Below are 10620 nucleotides of genomic sequence, written 5' to 3' on the forward strand. Positions count from 1 at the left end.
AGGCCCACGAGCAAGTTCTACTATATTATAATCCAAACAGAGACGCGATATGCAGATACATCCTAGACAACTCAATAATAGCTAAATAGTCCATATATGTATAAATACACACTATAGGACGCTCACTAGACCATAGGCCTATCTCAACCTGAATAGAAGGTAACATGCAAATCACATATAAAGTGGGCATGTATACCTAGACCTACCAGGGTACCCGGATGTCTATTATGTCCAGTTATCCATTGTAATACCCTCGAATTTCCGGATGCGGGTTGGCCAGGCCCACGCCTGATAACCCGAGGATATCAAATCAATTAGCAATAATCGAACACAGAATACAAATAAGAAAAACAAGAATAAATAAATTGCTGAAAAGAAACTAGAATAATAATCCAAAAATAAAATTAATTTAATTAAACAGTTACGTCCATGTAAGAAAATAATTAATAATACAATTAAAGTAAGCATAGCAACCAAAAATACAATTAATGTAATTAAAATATACTTAACCAAATAAGACAATTCAAATACAAAACTAACAGTTTAAAACAAATAAACCAATTAAACATTTAAGCAACTAGGCACATAAAAATGCAATAAAGATAATTGAAATTCCAATTTTATCCTTTTTAAAAGTAGGGGTATTACATTCTCCCCCCTTAACAAACGGAATTCCATCCTCGGAATTCACGAAACCCTGAATTATTCTCATTAAAATTCATTATCGTTCCATTGTGGACGCTACTATTGCGTAGGAGCTCCACTGAATTCCAAAACTGCCAAGAACAATTTACGGATCCGTTATAAAGGAAACACAAAAATTATTCAACATATAAGTTGGATTTAGCGACCACTCATTCGTACCCACATTTGTTTATACAGGGTAAAGATCCACATTCCTCCAAATTTCATAGCATAGACTGGCAAAATGTCTATGCATCCATCCTAGTATTTTAGTAACACTATCCATGAAAAAAAAGATTTAATACCTAACAACTGACCTTCCCCGACAACACCTTGCTTCCTACGCAAACCTCCTAGTGCCATCAAGATGAGAAATGAAGTAAACACTTCTAACTTCCCATAAAAACCTAGGATATCTATCCCAAGTATCTCCTCCATGATCGAATATACATTCTCAATCTAATCTCCCGTTAAGAGATACGAAGCACAGTTATACCTCCATTAGCAGTACAATGTAGAACTAATACAAAGTCCAAAAGTGAACGTTACGAGAATTAGGTCTAGCAGCAAACTCGCTCAATCCGCCACTCTTAATCCACATGGAATTAACATTCCAATAGATATCGACAAGTTCGACTAACCACCCAATCCTGATTAGTCTTACTCCCACTTTTATTTAGGCAGTGGCAAAAGTCTTCAATGAGCGCCGGTTATCTTTCTAACTGGTGATACTCATTGGACAGTTATATACAAATCTCTTTCTAAACCGGTTCACTAGAACGGACATTTAATGTCCTGATGTTCCTTAATCATCCGAGTGCAATTGAAAAGAAGTGACGAACATTTACATCACACTCACTCCGGCAACTTTAACAGAAAATAACCTTCCAGTACCTTAAGCTCTAGCCAAGTAAGGTAACACCACCCCTAGGGTCAGCTCCGATATTTGAATTTGACCCCCTTAATTTCCTTGGTAAAATAAGTGTCATTAGTGTACAAACTAAGACCCCGACTCCTAATGTAACAACTAACCAAAAACTCCTATCGGTTGTTGCGAGCATCCGCATCCATGTTCCCTTCCACAGAACTTAATGCAAAGTGCGAATCACCACATCGATGCATCTAAGTCGTCTTGTAATCCCCACTATTCATATGAACTAATAGTTCACTAGTTTGAAATAAACAAGATCTGAGCTGATTTAATTTAGAAATCATCCCCCAACTAAATATGTAATGATGCTCTAGCATTTCCACCTCAATACAGAAAATGACTGCAAGGAATTAGTGATATCTGATGATCCATCTCGACCATCTAATTTTATTAGACTGGAAGAAAACCATTTTGTCCTTCCTCCTGACCTGCAAAACTGCTGCAGACCGTGAGAACATTATATCATCTGCCCAAATGAAGAAAAGAACTAAGTGTTGTGACCCTCAGTCCTGGCACCTTCCTCCCAAAGCTGTCTTCCAAAAGTACCATTAGTCTGGTACCACCAGCTTCCGTCTGCACCCAATACTTAATTTGGAGCATCGTAAAAAGCTAACCATGCAGTATAACTTTTTCACGCACACCGGGTACCGCTTCCTTATGATAGATAACCAGTCTCACCATCATATCTTTATCACACCCTACCTTCGTACAATAAGTAGTGTCAATTTGACTCCTTGTCCTGCTTCTAAAACTTATGAAACTTTTCCCATCCTCCATATAGTCATCAATGTCAAAGCAACAACTAATTGTTGCAAATTAGGACATTAAACAATTTCCACATTTTATATAGTGTAGAAACTTTGGTTCCTCCTCCAAATACATACTAGCAACTACTCCAAATGATACACTCGAAACAAATCATGTCTAGATTTCGAATAGACTGATAAAACTTTAATCAGTCCATTATCCTTTCTCGGCGTCATTCTAACAAATACCTACCAGCCCGAAATCCTCCGTCCAAACCATATTGGCATTACAGTGATCTTTACCTACCACAACCCTACGAATCCCCCGAAACATTCACAACCACCATTTTTATAGTGTTGTAAAAAAAACACAAATCCCTACCTAGCGTAGAATATATCTAACTACTCATTGTAGATTATTCAACTCTTATTGGTAGTTAAACTATCCCATCCTAAGTAACGTACCCTATTGATGCACATCCAAGTCCAATAGATTGGCTAGGAGTTTGTGTTTCTACCCAATCATATGACCATTTATTTACAAATCCTAGCGTACATAGAGCTATTATCCACGTCAAAATAATAGTTGGTTGATCACATACTTGTGTCCCCAACCACTCCATACTTCCAATCCGGACAAATTAACAAAAAAATGAAACACGTAACAACAAAACGAAACACATAATATCAAAATGCAACACAGAATAACAAAATCAAACACATAGATACACACAATGCAATAAAACAACCAAAATATAATTCCCAATTAAAACATTCTCCATTCCAGAGAAGAAAACCTCCTTTGAACTCAAGTTCACAAATTATGTCACAAAAGTTCATTTCGTAGTTTCGTTGGTAATCATCCAACCTTGAAGCTTGTCTGTAACCATAGCTTAAAAGCAACATTCTTTTGCCTAAGCAAATACCAAAGTCTTACCCCTTATCCTCCTTATACGCGGAATGTAAACCGTCCATCGTGGTTTTACAACGTACCATAGAACGTCACAACCTAATCCCCATTCGGTCCAGAATGTGATATAAAATCATGTCTTTGTTCTAATAAGAACTCTATCCGATTTCCAACTGCCTAAAGAGTACTGTTTCAATTGACTCTCCGAGAGACGACAAAAATTTATCCACATGTAGATTGATCTACACCAATTCTACTAGTATCATTCACCATACTGCTGATGAATGAGATCACCTCCATGCGATCCTTCATCTTCAAGCTTTAACATCCCCTTTCTTGGAGACACTAAAATTTCTTCCCTTAGGACCCTTTTCAGAATCCTACTATTCGATTGTCTCCTTTTTGAGAACAGCTGAAGTTGTGTTGGTCCCGATAAGCGGTGACCTAACACCGACACCTTAATCCTTCCTTGGCATATACTTTCTAAGTAATGCCAACCTTGGAACTTAACCTTCGATCCTAAGTTCTACTTCTGGCAAAGAACTCGACAACCTTTTCCGTTACTCCTTTGGGTCCGTATCGCTTTCACCTTGAACCCCATCATCCTTCTCGGGTCAACCACTCTGTATCTACAGAATTCAATTGACATCAACTCCTCCTAACGATCCGTAACAAGAGTACAACGAATCCTAACATGGCTCTAAGTTTTAAGAGACGCAACGCGGAAGTCTTCTAACAAAAACACTCCTAAGGACACTAGAACCTGGAGTGCTCTGATACCAACTATAATACCCCCAAATTTTCGAATGCAGGTTGGCCAGGCCCACGCCCGATAACCCGAGGATATCAAATCAATTAGCAATAATCGAACACAGAATACAAATAAGAAAAACAAGAATAATAAATTACTGAAAAGAAACTAGAATAATAATCCAAAAATACAATTAATTTAATTAAACAGTTACGTCCATGTAAGAAAATAATTAATAATACAATTAAAGTAATCATAGCAACCAAAAATACAATTAATGTAATTAAAATATACTTAACCAAATAAGGCAATTCAAATACAAAACTAACAGTTTAAAACAAATAAACCAATTAAACATTTAAGCAACTAGTCACATAAAAATGCAATAAAGATAATTGAAATTCCAATTTTATCCTTTTTAAAACTAGGGGTATTATATCCATCCTAGGCGATATACGCACCCTAACCATGATCCTTAGACTCAAGCTCATATTTTGGTACCATAATCACATATATATAAATCCATCTCAAACCAAAGTGTGATACCCCTAGATTTCCAGATGCGGGTTGGCCAAGCCCACGCCAGAATACCCGAGGATATAAAAAAAAAAATTTGGCAATAATTGAACACAAGTTAGAAATATGATAAAAAGAAGTAAACAAAATTACTGAAAGAAAACTAAAATGATAATTCATTAATTAAATCCTCATAATAAATTTTTATAAATAAGAAAATATTGTGGTACATCAAATCCTCTATTACTAATACAACTCGGGAATCCATGCTATATGGAGCCCTAGAAAATCCCAACTGAACAAGTGACTATATCAGAACACTGAAACATAAAGAAACTTCTATGTAAATAATCTGGAAGAGTAAAGTAGACGATCCCTGCTCAGCACGAACAATCCCTACTCCTGATGAACACCTGAAAAATGATGGTGGCTTAGGCCCACAAACAAGTTCTATTCTACTATAGTCCAAGCAAAGACCCGATACACAAGTACATCCTAGATAACTCAACAATAGCTAAATAGTCCATATATGTATATATATACACACTATAGGACGCTCGCTAGCCCAATAATTCTGTCTTAGCCTAAATAGGAGGTAACATGCAAATCATACATCACGTGGACATGTATACCTATACCTACTAGGGAATATCATCTATATCCAGTTATCCATCCTAGGTAATATATGCACACTAACCATGATCCTGAGACTCAAGCTCATATTACGGTACCATAATCATATATATATATATATATATATATATATATATATATATATATAATATCCTTCCTAATACAGAATATAAAAACAAACATTCAGTATGTCATTCAACTGTTTTAGTTGACCTGATATGAAAATAGGTAGGACTTAACCTTTATAGTTAATCCATTCCTTATTCCAGAATAGCTAGGACTTAGTGTTTTGAATTAATCCATCCCTAGTATGCCACCATCGCATACCGGTACATATAATCCATAACATCCACGTAATTGACAGAACAACATTTAATGGTTCATCAATTAAAATCTAGAATGACATCCATGTAATTGACAGAACAGAATTTAATAGTTCATTAATTAAAATCCAGAATAGCATCCATGCAATTGATAGAATATAATTTAATAGTTCATCAATTAAAATCCAGAACAACATTTATGTAATTGACATAACATAATTTAATAGTTCAGTAGTTAAAAATCTAAAATAAGCATAAATAAAGTCTGCTAAGTATATGTAATGACCCAGTCATTTCCTTCCTTTCCTTTTTCCTTAGAAATTTACGAATAAATTTTTTTCGTTGAAATCTCTTTTCTAAGTTCGGTTTCTCATCGTTTAGTGTCGTCCTGAGTGCTCGGAAATGGTTTCTGAGACTCTTTCCTTTGGGTTGACAACTTCCTTTAAGGACCGAGTCATTTCCACATTTTTTCGTTTTTTAACACTATTCACTTTTCGTCCTTTTTCCTGTTTTGTCCTCTTCCCTATTTTGTCTTTTCCCCGTTTGTCACTTGGTTGGCATAACCTCACTCCTTGTGCTTGGAGTTGGTTTTTGACTTCATGTATCTTCATTTTAAGTGGTTTCCACGAAATACGTATCTTTACTTTTGCAGAAAAGTACTCTGGTTGCTCCCGGTGTCCAAAGGGGCATGGATGCACAGTTCTTTAGAATCTTTTTCTTTTCTTGGGGTATTTTTCATAAATATCTGTTGAAGATATTTTATTTCAGGGGTATCTAAGAAAATATCTTTTAGAAGATATTTTCATTCTACGCAGTTTTGCAGTTAACCCTTTTTGTAGGGGCCATTGTGCAATTAATGAAAGTTATTGCTAAATGTCTTGTTTTGAGCTTGGATCCTTGTATAGAATTCATTTTCACATTTCATCGAGTCATGTACTCATAGAATTTTTTTCTGGTCATTTTTTTTTTTCGAGTTTCTGGGTTTCTAGACCCGGTTGCCGCCGAACTTGTTTGGGGCATATATCTCTGTTCGGGACTCAATTTTTGACTTTGTTTCTTCTGTTGTTCATATTTTCTCATTTAAAATCTTTTTTGTTCATGGAGTTTTGCCGTTTGAGCGCGTCTGCTCAAAATCCACTTTTCTGGTCGGGGCACTTTTTAAGATTTTCTATAAATAGGGGGTCTTAAGTCAAAAAGTCAGATTTCCATCATCTTCTTCACCCTCTTGGCCGGCAGTCATGGGAGCCCAAGGGGCTGCCTTCATTCTTTCTTCTCCTCCACTTGATTTCCTTAGTGGAAACTCTTCGACCTTAACGTTTATCGTTCCCCTCGACGAGCTCTACCTTTCCCCTTTATTAGAATTCATTTCTGACCATTTCTTGAGTTCGGGTTTAAAGTCAAGTTGTGATTTTGATGGGGCTTCTTGGGGGTTCATGTAGATCGTGTTGTCCCCGACAAAACTTAGGAGTTTCGTCGAATTCGGAGCGGTTTTATTTCGGTGGGCTTTTGAGATTTTCATCTCGAATTGAGGTAGGGGATGTCTTAGGTTTATATTATTGTTGTATTGATTAATTTATAAGCATATACAACTTGTGAGCATGCCTTGTTCAAGTTTTTAGAATTTAATTTATTTATTTGCTTTGTCTAGGATTTAATTCTAATGATGGTATATAGTCTAGAATTAAATTGTGGCGTGCTAGTAAATTAGGCCTTGGTAAGTTGTGTAACATATATTAAATCTGGAGCATTTGAATAAGAATTGCAAAACTTATTTAATATTTAACTTATATGAAAGTTTAATTCACATAGTTGTAACAAGCATGAAATCAACTTGTAATGTGAGATTAAAATAGGCCTTGGTGAGTTCTTTAACATATATTAAATTGAGGACATTTGGATATGTTTGAGAATCTAGAGAAAATTAATTAAGCTACTTAATTAATTTTACTTTAAGTGTTTTAGTCACTTAAATTGATGTTGGAGGCAATATATGTTAAGGTTGTGCTATGTCTTTTCACATGTATTAATTTGAGCCTATTTGGGCTTGATTTGAAATCTAAAGACTTTCCATGTTAGGTTAAAAATCTATTAAAATGTAATATGTTTAATTACCTTGTGAGCATGCTACTAACTTGTTATAGAATTAGTACTTGTCGTCTCTAATGATGGTAATTTGACTTAGCATGATATGTTATATCATTGTCTTGAATAGCTTGTTTAAATATATCTTGTGTAGGTATATAGCTTGTTAGAATATTACAATTGTTTACCTTGGAAGCTAATTACTAAATTGTAGCCTATTTAGTACTTGTGGCTTAGGATGGTAATGTGGTTCAATTGTTGTAAAATATTATTGCTTTATGTATAAATTGCATATTGAAGGCATGACATGTCGTATGCTATTTAGACTTGAATTCTGGGACATGAATTGTGTGGATTCAACCTTATTTGTGTATGGAAGATGGTTTTATGCATTATTGGATTTAATATAAGTTTGGTTTTACTTATTGATTTTTGTATAAGTTTTGAACTTATTAATTTTGGAAAGCTTGTAAGGACATATTTCACGTGATGGATAGTGGCTCTAGTACGGAGACAAGAGTCTTCTAAGTCATAAGTGCGCACTAGGTAATACCTTGTGGGTCGTAATTACCCGAAATAGCTTATACATGTGCGCACTAGGTAATGCCTTGTGTGTCGTAATTACCCGGAAACACTTGCTTAGTCTAGCGACCGCATGTCCTAGTCTTTCCACTATTTGATTTCGCATTTAATTTCAAGTTGTTAATCGTGGATTACTTGTAGCTTGAGAATTAATGCTTACTTTGGATATTTGAATCTTATTTAGTATACTCGAAACTGTATACTTGTTCTATGCATTTATATATCATTTAGTGTACTTGAACTTGTATGCTTGCTCTGTGAGTTTAGATTTCATTTAGTATGTTTGTGCCATGTATACTTGTTTTAGGCGTATCTCTCTTAGCTTAGTATACTTGTGTCGGTATACTTGATCTATGAGATTTTCATATAAAATGCATACTTGCGTAAATATGCTTAGACATTGCATGACTTGTCTTAATGTGATTTAGTATACTTGGAAATGTATGCTTGTATGTTGTATAACATGTTTAACATTGTTTAGTATACTTGAACACGTATACTTGTATGCCATTGTTCACTTTAAATTGCATGAGTAGCTTAGGATGATCCCTGAGTCTCACTTGACATAGACGTTAGGTGGCATGAGCCCCTTTGATATGTTTCACCTTAAGGTGATATAATTGTAAAATGCTAGGTCAATGCATGCTCATCTCCTAGGAGTAGCTTTATGTTACTCACCCACATAATGGGGACATTTTTCAAGTACAGGGACCTTGATTTGGGATGCACACTACGCCATGGAAGTTTCGTAGACTTGGAGTATCATTCTTATGATGATGTTAGCATGAAGTGCCCTTTTGTAGCTTATATGACAAAACTTGTATTTTTGTTCTAAATATGTAATGTGTACATAAGTACACTTTTAGTAATGTGTTTTACATGTATGACATGAGGCCAAGGGCTAAGCATGTTTATAATTGTACTTGTATTCAATTGGTGCCATATTTTGCTGGAAAAATGTATTTTTATCAACTTTAAAGGTTTGCTTATCAAATTTTGTAAATGAGATGTAATGAGGCCATGGGCCATTGTAGCATGTTTTAATATATAAAGTACACTTGAGAGCACGCTTGTATAGTTTAAGATTATGTTTTTGGACCAATTTTATGTTGGGGTTTGAGGCCTGGGTGAAGCCTCAACTTTTCTCACTCATAACAGGTCATTCAGCAGCCTTTCGAGGAGTTTCGGTCGATCGAAACTCCACATCGGTCGACCGATGGCCCAAATCAGTTTACCGAACTAGCCTTGCCTCAAAATTTAGACTTTAGAAAAGTTTCTGAGTTTCGGTCGACCGAAACTCTATTTCGGTCGACTGAAATAGCCCACTTTCAGCTGCTTTGTTGATTTTGTTTGGTTGTTGCTCCTTCAAGCTTGTACCAATTGATTTACTCCCACTTGACCTTGTTGATCTTGCTTGAGCCATTTCTTGCTCCTTTGGTTGTCATTGGTGTGATAGGATACCAAGTGACCTTTTCATTTTATCTTTCGCTTTTGGTTATTCCTTTAAGTTCCTTGACCTCATGGAAGGTCATCTTAGGGTCTTAGAGGTGTGTTATGCCTCGAGAGACCATTGTCTTGTTCCTTTTGCTTCCGCATCTGGATCCATTATTGGGTCAACTTTCGGGTCATCACTGACGCACCAGGGTTGAAAAACCCGGGTTGTTACAGTATATGACCCTATTATGCATCTAAAATAAGATTTAAAAATCATATTCCAGCCATTTAAATTGCTAAAATAAAATAAAGCAATAAAATCATTTTTATTCATTAACAACATGTAACATTATTTAAACTTTCATACTGTTCAAATTATTAGCATATAGATTAAACCATGTATAATAAGGTTTTAATATACCATTAAATACTATTTAGAACCCTCATTAATAATCCAGAACAGTTTGAGAACCCAAATCAACCAAACAGTGTCCAAAACCACCTTCAGAATGCATCAAAACAAGAGAGCAAGCTCTCAAGAGTTGAGAGCCAGCTCTAAAGAAATGAGAGCCAGCTCCCTTACCCTTAGAGCTGGCTCTGTGCCTCAAGGAGTCGGCTCCCTTCACCACAGAGCCGACTCTTTCCCTCACAAAGAGCCACGGCCAAAAAACTTACGTAGCCGGCTCCATCCCCTTGGGAGCCAGCTCTGTCCCTACTTCCTGTCATCATCTTCATCTCTGATGATGTTAAAATCTCTCTGAAATCTTTAGTTTAAGTTCCTAGAGGTCTAACTATGTCCCGTATCATCCAGAATAACATTTAAACTCTGTATGCATCGTTACAAGACTTAAAATAGAATATGAAACAATTTATTCAACAATTAAATTTCAATTAATCAACACATAAAATATAGTATAAAATCTGAATTACATGCATACATAATTAATTTTAATGTCTGTTAAGTTTCTGGAGACTATCTAGGCATACACAGTACACAGGTCAAAGGGAAAGAGTAAGAAATAGAACTT

This window comes from Cornus florida, unplaced genomic scaffold (genome assembly GCF_030987335.1).
Source record: "Cornus florida cultivar Cherokee Brave unplaced genomic scaffold, ASM3098733v1 CherokeeBrave_3.0.0_Hap2_Chr05, whole genome shotgun sequence".
In the NCBI taxonomy this organism is placed as follows: domain Eukaryota; kingdom Viridiplantae; phylum Streptophyta; class Magnoliopsida; order Cornales; family Cornaceae; genus Cornus; species Cornus florida.